This window comes from Haliaeetus leucocephalus, unplaced genomic scaffold, assembly GCF_000737465.1.
Source record: "Haliaeetus leucocephalus isolate CR32 unplaced genomic scaffold, Haliaeetus_leucocephalus-4.0 Scaffold92, whole genome shotgun sequence".
Taxonomy (NCBI): domain Eukaryota; kingdom Metazoa; phylum Chordata; class Aves; order Accipitriformes; family Accipitridae; genus Haliaeetus; species Haliaeetus leucocephalus.
The window spans coordinates 6039482-6052067 of NW_010972528.1; the positions used below are offsets into that span (position 1 = coordinate 6039482).

The window sequence follows — 12586 nt, forward strand, 5'->3', positions numbered from 1 at the left end:
GGGGCCCGGCCGCCAGGCCGCAGCCGGCCGCTGCCTCGGCCCGGCGCTCGGCCGTTTCCGTCGAGTTCGAAGCCCAAAGAGCCCCGCGAGTAACTTTGGGCTGCGGGTCCCTCTCCCCCCGCGGGCAGGGAACAAAAGGCAGCGGCTTTGCCGAGCGCGCAGCCCTCCGAGGCTCGGGCCGGGACTTGCTGAACTTTTCGCCGGGCTGGAGCCGCCGCAGCTCGGGCAGAGCCCTGCGGGAGCTCGGGCGTCCCGGCGAGGGAGGGCAGGGGAGGGGAGGGGAAGGGACGGGACGGGACGGGACGCCTCCCTCTCCTGTCCTCTCCTCTCCTCTGCTCTGCTCTTTCGGATGATTCCGGCTGCATTATGGCCAGCCTCTAACCAAAGGATTATACCAAACAGGAGGATTACCTAAAAGTACATCAGCTGCTAGCACGGGAGGATAACAAACGTTTCGGTTTGACGAGGATTGTCAGAGAAGTTGCGGTACCGCTTCTATCTGTTCGCACCTTCTCTGCGGCATGTGTAGTTCATGGAGTAAACGGTACAGTCAGAAGCAGTAGTCGTTTCCCAGTGGCTACCTTCATTGACAGAAATGTGTTTTAATAATACGGGGATGATTTGTTTCTCAAATTACCCGAATCTGGGAAACGCAAAGTTAAGAATGACACTGTGACTCATGCTATTTTGAAAAAGACTTAGCTGTTTGCACTGTGATGTGTCAATAGCACATTGAGCTATTAGCACTGGGCCCTCACACATGCACATAAAGATCCCTTTCACACTGTGTTTTTCCTGGTGCTATGTTTGTCCAACCTCTGGGGCCTTTTGTGAGGCACTTCATGAGATGCTGGGGAAAAGACGGGTGCTGTACAAAGTCTAAACTTCTGTTAAAACCTGTTTTTTTAGAATATTGTCCAAATGAGTTGATAAAGTTCGATGAAATACGAAGATCACTTTCAGAGAGAGAAATAATGTGGGTTCAGGAGCTGAAGAAAACTTTCTCCTAGACAAATTGCTTCTGAATAGATGTCATGAGTGTACTTCTCTGTTGCTCTTTATGATAATCTCCATCTGAGCTGCTCGACGTTCAAGTTTGTCAGTACTGATTTGGTGGCTGCCTCCCTTATCGAAAGGCGCAGATTTACTTTCACTGGAGATGCAGACCAGCGTTCCCGTGGAGCGTGCACAGTCCCTGCCTTGCGCATGCTCTCTGTGCCGAGGCTATTAGCATGCTGCTTTTGTTAGTAGTTAATATAGAAAGACACAGGAGCATGAATTAAAGATGAAATGTCAACCTTAACTTTGAATGCTGCTAAGGACTTCAGGAGCTCTGAAACGCATAGTAAATGTTCACTGTTGTCTGATACGCCAACTAATTTTGGAAACTTGGCAACACTTACTGACAAACAGCATGCTTACTGTAAATTTCACTTGTTCAGTGACTTTATTGTGTTATGCATGGCATGCGTTTTTTCAGGCTCTGTTGCAGGTTACTGTATGGGTTCTTTTTGTTTTGTTTTTTTTTTAATGTCCAAAATCTTGAATGTCTTCTGAAAACTAGTAGTTTATTGTGTCCATTAACTTGCTGTAAATGCACAGTTACATATAACCTTTTGACTGTATTTCCCTTCATCATACAATGAGAACAGAGCACGCATTCAGAAAAAGTCAAAAGTAACTAACTTTTGACCTATTCAGAAACGCATTTCAGTCGCTGTGCTCCTGAACGTAATTTTGGCAAGTGTCTTGTAGGCCAGGCTTCCAATCTGCAGCAGAAAATATTTTAATTAACAGAGCCCAGCTCACGATGCATGTGTCTTATAATAGATATCTTTGTATGCAAAAGGCCTGATCCAGAGCAGACTGACGCATGGGAAACTGTGTCGCTGTTGCTGTGAGCTCTTCTTTGGTTCAGCTGGGAAAGTAGCAATGTGTTGTACAGGTGTTTCAAGGACAGAAGGGGAATTTGTGAATGAGTTCCTAGAAAGGAGGATCTTAACTGTGTTAATCTAATCTCATTTTCTGCATTGTGTATAATCTGTAACTACAGGAGTCATTGTAAGTTGTTTTGGTTTTTTTTTAATTATTCTGAAAAAAGACTACCTTTATTTTGAAATCTTCCCTCCCTTGCTTTCCATCCATTCTGTCCTTTTCCCTGTGTTTTTAAGGAAAATAAATGATTACTCTGTTAGGGACTGAGATGACCAGAAGGCATAGAAAAAAAGAGTTGAAATATTTACTCCGCTGAAGTAAATGGGAGAACGGTTATTGATTTCACTAGGGACAGTATTTCACCTCAAGTCTTTCTGAAACTCATTTGAGTATCCTGCCCACTCATCCGTGCCTGCTTCATTGTTAGGAACTGAATCCATATTCTCTTTGTGACAATGACATTGCCTGTGACAACTGCCAGGAAGCAGGAAGTGTGATGGCAAGAGTAAACGTGCTGCGTGGTTGTATATATGTGCAAAACCGGCATTATTTATGTGAAAATATTCTCAGGATCATTAAGACGTAGAGTTGATGGCATATGGCCTACCTGTGGAAGCCCGTGTCTTGTATCGCAGTGTCTAAAAATACTGAGCATAAGGCCTTTTAGTGTAAATACACTGCACCCTGTGAGACAATGCCGTCTTCCACCTGCATGCTTTAAACAGATTTTCCCAGGACTGTACAGTTTTTTCCTTTTGTGGGTGCAGCGCTGGCAGAAATGTGGCACGCTGCCGCATGAATCCCCAGGCAGGACTTGGGATCTCGTGTTGCCCTGTGAGCGAGGGACCAGCGGTGGGAGGGGAATTGCAGCGCGAGTCCTGGGCTTGTAGCCACGCGTGCTTGGGAGCTGTCCTGGCCCATAGCTGCACGTGCCCTTCAGTTGGATTCCTCCTCCACAACTGCTTTTTAAGAGCAATGTCGTGCTTTTGAAATTGGTTGTCAATATTGGATAAGTAGGGCTAAGGGTAAGGGATGTCATCTTGGGGTTTTTGGTGGGGGGAGCATTAGTTTTGAGTAGGTGACAGGCATTTGAAAACGGACTGATGTACATAAGTATCCCTGCCATTATTTATAGCGCAGCAGTTTCTAGAAGATTCTGGCTTGGGGTTATTTTTGTTGAGACGGTGTGCGACATGGTAAACACATGTAGAGGGCAAAAGAGGAAATCAAGATATGGAAATACGGTGATTTGTCCAAGGTTACGCAGTCGGTCACTGACATAATCAGGGCCACAACCAAGGTATTCTGAGATTCAGTCCAGTGGTTTATGCTGAATCTCATTTACTCTAATAGGATTACTTACATGTTTAAAGTAAAGCATGTGCTTAAGTGCTTTGCTGGATCAGGGCCATATTTGATAAGTTTTCAGTGCTGGTGTGAGAGTACATAACTTGACCCTGCATGTGTCTGGCTGCTCGTGGTTCAGCATAACAGCGATCCACCTCTCCTTCATGGAATTGCACAAGTGAAATCATCGTCTGCCTGTTTCTAGAAGAGTCCTGCTGTGGTGTACTAAAAAAAAAAGTCACCAAAAAGTAGGTATAAAAATTACAGAAAGTTGAAAGAGAGCAGCTGTTGTAAAACATTCTGCTTCTGTTCTGAGCCCTTTTTATGGTTCTGCAGATGGAGAATGATTTTGGACATTCGCTATAGTCGAGTAGTTTTTTTTCTAAACAAACTTTTTCACTTACTGAGTAAATTACATGCCTTGTACTAAAAATATTTAGGGAACTACTATTCATCGTAGCAAATACATTTTTTTGTTAAAGGAACCACATTTCTTATAATGCAGTCTGAAAAAGGGAAAAGAAAACTCCAAAACCTAAACACGTACAGCTCAGTGCTTAAAATATCATTATATTAAATCCAGAATCCTTACTTCATTATTTAGCTGTCTACATTTTATAATGTTTATCTCTTCTACACAGATTGTCCTTGAAGGTTACAAATTTCAAACATACGTACCTTAATTTAGGCACTAGCATACATATGTGAATGTCAGAGCTTAATGTTTTTGGCTGAAATATTTTGCATTTTACAAAGGAAGCTCAGGAAGGTTATCTTGTTCTTCCAGAGGTAAAGCAAAGACAGCAGTAGTTTAGTAGCATGCTAAACTGGGGCTATAAGTCATTCCTATTAGTGTGTGTTGTTAGGGAAAAATGGATTACAGTTATGCAAACGATTGAAAATTACTCTTCTTGCAAATTTAGTGTGGCTATATATGCATAGGTTTTTCTTTCATATACCAGATGGTGAGAGACAATGGGTGCATGTATGCTGTTAAGATGGAAAGCTCTATGCTCACTCATCATCTGCCCTGCATATATTCTAGTTTACATCTGGGCTCTGCTCTGATGCAGATGGGCTAGTCTCTGGTGACTGGAAGCTGATGCGTGCTGTGGTCATGTATGTACCTACAGCCTGACTGTGACAAAGGTGGCCCCAGGTGATGGGAGAATGCCAGAAAGCACCAAGGATCTCCCACAAAGTTGAGAGCAGAGATTCATAAGCAGAGACACAAGCATGGGTCTTGCTGGAGACAACTGAAGTAAGGGGTTGGGAACTTTCTGCTGCTCTATCAACTCAGTAAATGCCATTTTATCTTCAGTATTTCCCATTGATCTTCTGGCACATGTGCTTTCCCAGAACGGCCCTCCCCTGCCTCTGGTATCTCAAAGCCTCAGGACTATGCAGGCAACTACTGCTGGGGAGCAAAAAAAGTTCCCAAAATATTTGGCTGTCCATCCAGCACTAAAAGTGTTGGATATATGCTTCCCAGTGCTTGGAAGAGTGCAGCAATCAGATGAGTATGTCCACAAGAATACAAATTATAATTTGTATCATCACCATGGCTTGCATTACGCTGTTTTTCAGGAGCCATCATCCCCCAGGTTTCGTGATGTACTTGAAGAGGTAGCTGTGAAAGGAAGCCCCTATATGCGAAAGGCAGCAACTCTGCAGGAACCTATGTTGCTCAGAATGAGCATCTGTAATGGTGATACTAATTGGATTGTGCAGTGTATGGTTTTTCTGTTGCTCAAATAATGCAGCTCCTACACTGAATGTACCATTTGTTTTCAAGATATAAGGAGCTGGTTGTATACAAAGTATATTTAGTAGAAGTCGATTTTTAAAACTATTTTTTAGACGCTTTCATTGCAATGGGTTACAATTGTATTAGGAAAATACTTGTGATGATGTACAGTAATATGTGAAGAGTTTGAGTTTAATGCTTAGAGGTAATCTAGAGTACTTAAGGTATGTGTGGAAATGACTAGTGGGTGCATTTTAAAATAATGATAATTTGTAGCAATCACAACTCTGATGTGTGCACACCACGCCATGGACACCCACTCACACGTCTGGCTCTAGAGTGATGAAATACTGACTAAATCCACTGGGATGACAAGAGCCTGATTCCCACAGCATCGCCTGCGTCAAACATTGTACTTCATGCAGAGGTACCAAGTCCAGCCTAACCCTGTCATGAATTATGATGACTTTCTAATAAAATCTGAAATAGAAACACAGGAAATAACAGCTTATATTCTTTGGCGGATACTTGAGATGAGAGTAGCTCGTGTTGACTGAAGTTGTGCGACTCGTTTGTTGCAGTTTTGTGCAGTGTTTGGCAAAGCGAGGCTGATCAAACTGTGACCTTTGGGTTGCGCTGCAGGCTTTTATTAAATTTACAGTTAATACATGCCTGTATATTTGTTGAATTCTGACACTGCCTAAACATGTAACTAATGCTATCGAATGATGATGATCTAATTTAAGAGGAGAAGAATTTGTACAGCACTAATCCTACCTTTTTATCTGTAATCACATTTCTATTGCCGTAAAATTGAGTACAGTTAGAGACCTAATGGCAGGGTTGAATTTTCAAATGCTTCAAACTCTTATCAGATAGCCGTCTTCTATACTGTTACCCGTCTGTGTGATGTATTTATAGAGTGCCAGTCACCATAGTATCTTTGCGATGATTGCTACCAAAATTGAGAACTCTGAGGTGAAAATCTAATCAGGACTTTAGATAACAATGTCACACAAGAGCCTTCTGGTCTTTGCCACTGTGCTCTGTTCAGATGAAGGCTTTGATGAGATCAGGCTTGCTGTCGCGTTATTCATTATTTATTTTTGTAACAAGATTTCTACTTCATATCTTTTCCACTGCATGTTAGCACGTGTCAAACCAATCCAACTTCTGTTTTGAATATATTCTCTCTGTTTGTACCTGAAACAATATATTGAAAAATACAGGTGTTACAGAGCTGCTGAACTAGCAAAACCAAAAGGGGAGACTGTCGTTAAACAACTGCTTCTGCCACAGGTGCCTCGGCTATCCGAACAGATGTTTTCATGAACTTTTTCAGACTCTTCATGGTAATGGGCAGACAGGCTGAAAATACTATTCTCATCACGTTAAAAATGACTGAGTTTTATGAGGAAAGTGCTGGAGATATGATTGACCAATGCTAGAGACTCAATTCTATTGGAAAAGGTGTGCTACTAAAACTAGACAGTATTAGTTTATTTTTGAAAATGTTTTAAACAAACAGTGTAGTTTTCAGCTTGTTTGTATAGTTCATGTGCCAGCTCTTGGCATCAGTGTTCTCCGTTTACTCCTGCATGGCCAGTTTGCCCAGCAGCCCACGTTTTGTTGAAGAGCCCCTTATAAGTATCAAGAGGGAAAAGAAAAGCAGTCCATTCTCAAAAACTGCAAGTTGAAAGTATCCCTTAATATCCCTTTAAGCTCGATTTAAAAAAACCAACCAACCAAAAAAAAACCAACCATGGACAGAATCAACTTTTTTTTTTTTTTTTTTTCCCCTGGCACTTGTATCTCAGCTTTGTTTATGCTCATTGGAGACTGACTCAATGTGGGCATCTTTCACTTCCTTATACGGGCATTAGATCAGGCCTGCCCTTGGCATTTCATGGGAGAAATTGTTACCAATTTAATGTTTTATATAGCCCTTCTTCCTGTCTGGGTCACTATGACCATATATTATCATTCCTGGCCAAAGACTTGTGAGAGCCAAGACTAAATCTTATGGAAAAGAGTGGGTTGTGACATAGTGAAGTTAAAAATGAAGGCTGTGTTGGGATGATATGCCAAGATTTGCACGGGCAACCTCTGAAATAAGGGATCTGTTTGTCTTCTGCTTTTTTGTAATTTTTTTTTTGGTGGTGGTTGGCATGACCTTATCTGCTCCTGGCTGAGGTGAGAGCTGCAGAGGCAATAGCATGGGTATCTCCTCACTTTCCTCAGCTGCTTTACAAAGTATGTAATTGATGATTATGTAAAATCATTATGTTAAAGCAGAGTATTGCTTGAACAGAGACATTTACATTTGGATTTTCTTTTCTCTATATTTAATGATCTGAAGAGTTCTGATCAACTGGGCAACTGAAGAAAAGGTTACAAATATGTAAAATTACCAGTGTGGTAGGATTTGGGGAAAATGAAGTCTACGTGCAGATGTTTTTGGTCACTTGAAGCGAGTTGTCTTCATCTCTCCATTTGGTTTTCTTAAGAAAATTTTTTAAGAGAAACTCTTCTGTGTTTAGCACTCAAAGTGGATATAGTTTACATTGTAATTCTGTAAACAGCTAATATGAGAGAAATTAGATAGGCATCTAAAAACTAAATAGTTTTAGACATGCAAATTAATAAAGTATTAGTTTTTTTTGTTTTGGGTTGTAGGTGGTGGGTTTTTTTTTTTTTTTTTTTTGCGAGGAACCCATGCCTGGAAACAACCTGAGCTGTATGAATCATCCTTTCTATCCCAATGGGACAACTCCTACAGTTAAAGTCACTGAATTATATAAAGGTTTGTAGGTACAGGACGTATTTAAACACCTCAATATTGATTAACTGTCTAATTTTGATATGAAAAATTGTGTTAAAACCATGCAAAAATCAATTGCTGCATAGTGGAGTAGCTTATTTTCAGAGCAGATCATATTTATCTGCTGTTCTTTTTATGCTATTCTCTTTATAGTCATATGGCTTATACAAATAGTTGAATCTTGAATGGTTTAGGTTACTGTATTTCAGTATTACTTTGTTATTAATAAAAGTGCTTTTGTTAAACTGTACTTTTATCAGTAAACTTTTACTGATAGAGGATTAGCGGTCCTCTATTTTTTTAAGCAATTTGCTTTCTTAAATAAATAAGAATTTGATTAGGCATGGGAAAATGGCCATTCTGTTTGCTTTAGTAGGTTAATGCTGTTACTTTTGTGCGTTCTTGGTAAGCATGTGGATGAAATGATGATAATAACAGGCAGTCATGTAAATATGGGGATATCATGGTATTGATTTGTTCTAGTGAAAAACTTGATAGTTGTGGTTTCCTACCACAACCCAACATGGTTCCTTTTTCTCCTATTGTTTTGCTTGGTATGGTTTGCAATACATTAACTTTACGTTAAAAAAAAAAAAAAAGCCTACTCAATACATGTGACAAAACAAACAGAATTTTACAATGTGTTTTCTGCTCTTTTTCACAGCAGAACTATAAGTAAAAACAAGACTGCTCTCAAGACTGTACACTGGACATACCATGAATGTAAACACATTGTGAGGTGCAAACATGAGAGCTTAATTTAGGTTTGCACTACAAAGTAATCATTAAAGTAAATAATATGTTTATACCTATATGACTTTCTGTTTGTGGTTTTCTGTGAGTGTCCAGTAAGTGTATTTCAAATGATAAAATGAAGTAATTTGTATCAATTTATTTTGTCCTGCCAGATAGTTTACAGGTGCAAGGTATTATTAAAGTTATTTAACAGTTGCTTCTGCTGTCCTTTCCTTCTGACGTTTTAAAAACCTACTTAAAGTTATCTTTATGCTCCCGTGGTGATACACCTGTGACCCAAGGAGTGCATGTGGAGTGATAAATCAGACGTTATGTCATACAAGGCAGCCTGGCTTCCTAAATGGTGCCTTGCATCATTGCTTCCATGATGGAGATCTACCTGTTGTTTAGGACATAGCAGAAGTGCTGGTAAGGAAAGCCACCTTTGTTTCGTTCTTGTACCTTCGTCTAAGTCTTTTTTAATATAATAGCTTTGTGCTGGGATCTTGACTGATGCTTGTAAGGTGCATAGGGTATTGTATGGCTTGTTGAAAATATGTAATTGTTGTTTCAAGGATTTGACAGGCCATATATGTGTGCATTCTCAGTTCTGATGGTTGTCTTACCTTGGTCTTTTTAAAGTAATGTTTGAATCAGAGCTGTGCATCAGTGGCTTCAGTGAAGTGTTTCAGTACCCCATGCTCTCCCAGTCATCGTGCCTTACGGGGCTGATGACTTGCTTCTGAGATTTTGCCTTTGTGGAATCAGCTTTGTGGGTGCCTTTTCTGTGAGAGGACCCTTGAAGCGTGCTCTTCGTCAGCACATTCCTTGGGCGGCTTTCTCATGTCCCCTTGGCTCCGCTGCCTGCTTTGACTTGGAACTTGCTGGCTGATAGCACTCAGCAAAAACCTGAAATTCTTGGAGCCACCCACACACAACTGGGACAGAATTTCAGTTGACATGCAGCTCTGACTGAACAAGGTGAAAGGCAGGCCGTGTGATCTAGGGCTAAATATAACTCAGAGAGATTAATCAAAGATCATATGAAAGGAAAACATAGTAGTTCTGTTCATTAATTAGGCAAACCAATAGCACTTCAGTGATTTGCATATGCAGATTTGTGATATGTCCAGTGTACAGCTTAGAGATCGAACTTGCTCTTCTACCTCTAATTCTTCTCAAACACCAGCTACAAAATTGTGTCGTGAGCTTCTATGTTTATTTTGCCTCAATCTGCAACTATAACTTGCCCAGTTTAAGTAGCAAACTGTTTTTCTAAATTTAGTCGGCAAACAACTTGTGATAGGATAGCAGCCTTTTTCTGCCTTCGCTGTTAGAAAGTAAGGATGGCGAAGATTGGCTTTGACTTCTATCGGCACAAATCTATTGCTGGTGATAACATATCATATGAGTATGCTGCCTATCTTCCTGTATTCTTGTCTCTAGTAAATAGCAGTTTTTCAAGGAAAGTCTCAGAATTTGCCCTTTTGTTAATAGTCTGGTGGAGAGTTTACATAGCAGAAAAGAATCCTGATTCCTCACTTGATAATGTATTAAAGGGGGGTTTTTTTGAGCTTTGTGTTGTTTTTTGTAAAGAAAATTGGCAACGGTTACTTGTAATACATGTAACTAATAAATGTTGAATCAAAAATGTGACTCTTGTACAGTCACACGTTTTTAAAGAGCAGACAATGTGTATTGGTCTGCATCAGTTGTAACAATTTTCCACTGCTTGGAAAATGTAGGGAGAGGGTATTTGCTGCTGTGCAAGATACATACATGAGGATAAGTACATCAGCTTTGGAGATCATGGGGCTCCTTATCCTTTGTCGATACTCTTGGATTGCTAATTAACTGAATTCCACTATAGTGCTCTCTGCATCATATTCCATGTTATTTGTGTGTTTATGCAGAATTATTTCTAAATAAAAGTTTTTCAGGTTATTCCATCATGAGGCATAAGTGAGAGACAGTGATGATAAAGGTCTTCATTCATATTCTGATTAACTGCAGGTGAACGTTATGTTGTTATGCCTCATCCTCAGTGTTTCTGTGACTCAGAAATGATAATAAACTCCATTAAAATACCATGACATCAATAGACTGAGTATTTAAAATGCATATGAAAGGATTAAGTCTAGAATTCATAAGAATATAACAGCTATCCATATCATTTTAAACTATATAAAGTATTTGTAGATCTTTTGAGTTTCATTTAGTCTCTGCATGAGTGAGGACTGATATCAAGCATACACCTTGCTTTCTGCCCCCCAGATGTAACCTTTTTCTTTTAAAGTAAATGTGAAAGTACAAAAGAAGGAACAATTTCCGTGGAGGAAAAATCAATTCTGGTCCTTCAGAATCATGAACTCGGACTGATACTTTGCAGCTACAGTGAGTACAAGCAATGCACTACAAATCTGGCACAGAATTTTGACAGTGAGAAGTCTTTGATCTCCTACTTTTTAACTACAGTTTTTCATTTCTTCTTATTTCGTTGAGTCTTACTGTTTTACTTCATTTTCCACACTGCTGTGGTAGGAAGCAGTCATTGCATTCTCTGTTGCCAAAGGAGATGGCCATTTGTTGATTTTGAAAAAGAATAGAGAAATGGCTGTGAAACACCTTAATGAGAAAGAGGGAGTGGTGGCTAGGGAACTCTGCTAAATATTTACAGTTTGAGGATTAAGTATTTTCAGTCTGCCTGAGTTCCTAAACTTCCTGCAGTTCTGGGTGGTGTTTGGTTTTTGTTGTGGGTTGTTGGGTTTGGGTGGGGTTTTGGGGGGGGAGGTGGAGAAGAGGGTGAAAATACATGTTACTCACATTTAAAGATTTCCTATAAATTTGGAGAACTGATCTTTGGTTCTCATTTGATCAAAAGAGAGAGACGGGTTCATCTTTGCTTCTCCATTTGGTTGGCTTATGGCACCCAAGCAAAGGAGCTCCTATCTGTAGCCTTTTTCTGAAACTCTAGTTGCCAGGGATCTTTGAATGTAGAAATAAGAAATAAGATTTTAGACGATGAATCTCAGTATGTGTGCTAGAGGAAGGCCAGTTGCTTTACTGATCTCAACTACTGAAGTTTTTCCCTGTGAAGATGATTTATGTTTATCTTAAAAAAAACCAACAAAACAACCAAAACAAAAAAACCCCAACAACCCCCCCCAACCCAATCAGTTAGACAAACAAACTGAACTTTGTGCAAGAACTGATTTAAAACATACTCGACTTTTTCTTTCTCATCCTTACTTTCTGAAATTTTCTGTGGATTCAAAAGAAATGGGTGCAATTCTGGTCTTGCATATAGGCATATACCCTCTTTGAAGAAGAGAGATGTTTCTGCTTTTGAATTGAGCTTTATAAACTTGCTGGAAAAAATTCAGCTTGGAGGATGCATTTTGAAGTAATAGTTTCTTGGGCACTGAACCGTTCATTTCCTAAAAGGATAAAGCCACTTCTTTGTACCTGCTGACAAAACAAAGGAATCAGTACTGATAATATGTTAACGTGGGTACAGGCTGTAATGTTGATAAGCGTCGCTCTGGCTGCTGAAAAGCGCCAGTTCTGTCTGGCCTCGCATCCTTACCAGAAGCAACACATCTGCCTCACTGGAAATCATAAAAATGGTCTCCAATTGTTTTGGCTGCACTTTTACTAAATAAATGAATCATTGTTATGTTTTCTCCAGCTTAGATACCAAACAAAAATGAAGCAAAATGCTATGTTCAGCCGCTTCAAGTTGGGAAGGTCTAGATAATCTTCATCTCTGAAGTGTGAAAGAACTGACACATAAAATTGCAGGTCTGGCAGCAAAGATTTTTATTTATTTATTTTTTAAATAAGTACCTTACAGTTGGAGAATTTATTTTTCTTAAGAAAAGAAGACATAAGAGACCTGAACTATCTATGCTTCAACAGTAATACTGGAAACAGCAGGGTAAGAGAGAAGACAGTGTTGTTACAAGTGTGCCTGTATAAATACTGGCTATGAGCTTAGACTG

At 39.9% G+C, this 12586-nt stretch overlaps 1 protein-coding gene across 2 annotated transcripts in view; it reads left to right on the forward strand.

Annotated features, from left to right (window-relative positions):
- The window catches only part of TOX3 (TOX high mobility group box family member 3), a 78852-nt gene that overhangs the window by 250 nt on the left and 66016 nt on the right, over positions 1–12586 (forward strand). The gene's annotated exons all lie outside the window — the stretch shown is intronic.